The 1,054-nt window shown below is 42.8% G+C and overlaps 1 long non-coding RNA gene across 1 annotated transcript in view; it reads left to right on the top strand.

Moving 5' to 3' along the window:
• The window catches only part of LOC118477694, an 82,716-nt gene that overhangs the window by 70,927 nt on the left and 10,735 nt on the right, over positions 1-1,054 (top strand). The window lies entirely within an intron of this gene.

Genomic DNA, 1,054 nt, shown 5'->3' with positions numbered 1-1,054 from the left:
TTTGATATTTCGCACCACTGAGCGACATGGCTGACGAGGGGACTCAAAAAATACGGGTCTGACTTGTATGGACTGGCAAAGCATTTGCGACAGCAACATCAAGATGGTCTTTTTTGAAAGTTCAGCTTTGACGTTACCAGAAGCTACGTCACAGTGGTATGACTTGCAATTTCACAGTCACTACTGTCAGATGACTATTTTTGCAGCGCATCGACCGCCAAAATCGGAATTGCACACCTGGGAGTTTTGGCGGTGACGTAAAACTCGGCGAAATTTTCCACAAGATTTCGTTACTTCCTTTTCCTTACCTCGAATCTGCTTCATTATTCAACTGGTAGGCTCCCATGAGGTTTGACGTCCACGCCAAAATTGTGTTTTTCGTCTCGAGGGACTCGGGGCTATCAGGCGGCTTTTCTCCCATCAGACTTTTGCTTGTCCAGTATTTTCAGCACGTTCATTCCGAGAATTGTTCTTTAAACCCGTGCTTTTGACAGTCGCCCGTCGAGGATTGCCAGGGGAATCCTGTTCTCTCTAGACAATCATAAAGCCAAAACAGTGGTCGCCCCTCTAAGCTTTTCGAGTTATTACCTAACTTTCTTGTGTCGTTTGCAATCCTTTCAGTCTCGATCAGCTGTCTATACAATCTTAGTTTTGAAAAGACTTCTTGAGAGTATAGATGTCAACGTATGTTTTGCGCTGTTAAGTTGCAAAGGAACAATATCTGTAAGATTAGCTTGCGTTACTCATATCGTAGAGTGAGGATTTGATATACATGTATTTCGTTCTCTATGGGAAAGTTGGTATCATGCTTCACACTGCAATCAGATGACCCTGATTTGAGTCCACAATGAGGTACTACTGAGTCTGGGTTGAATAGCAAGTTTCCAAGGTATTTTTGTGTGCAAAAAGGGGATGGTCGTGAGGGAGGGTCTTTTCATCCGATTTACATTTTTAAAAATCAGTAATGAAATTGGTCATTTGAGCGATATTCGAGCTAACGAAATAATTCACTTTCATCCCCATACACATACACACACACACGCACACACACACA

Source organism: Aplysia californica, unplaced genomic scaffold (assembly GCF_000002075.1).
Source record: "Aplysia californica isolate F4 #8 unplaced genomic scaffold, AplCal3.0 scaffold00184, whole genome shotgun sequence".
NCBI classification, from domain to species: Eukaryota; Metazoa; Mollusca; class Gastropoda; order Aplysiida; family Aplysiidae; genus Aplysia; species Aplysia californica.
The sequence above is the reverse complement of the archived record's forward strand: the minus strand, read 5'-3'. Positions and strand labels throughout refer to the sequence as shown.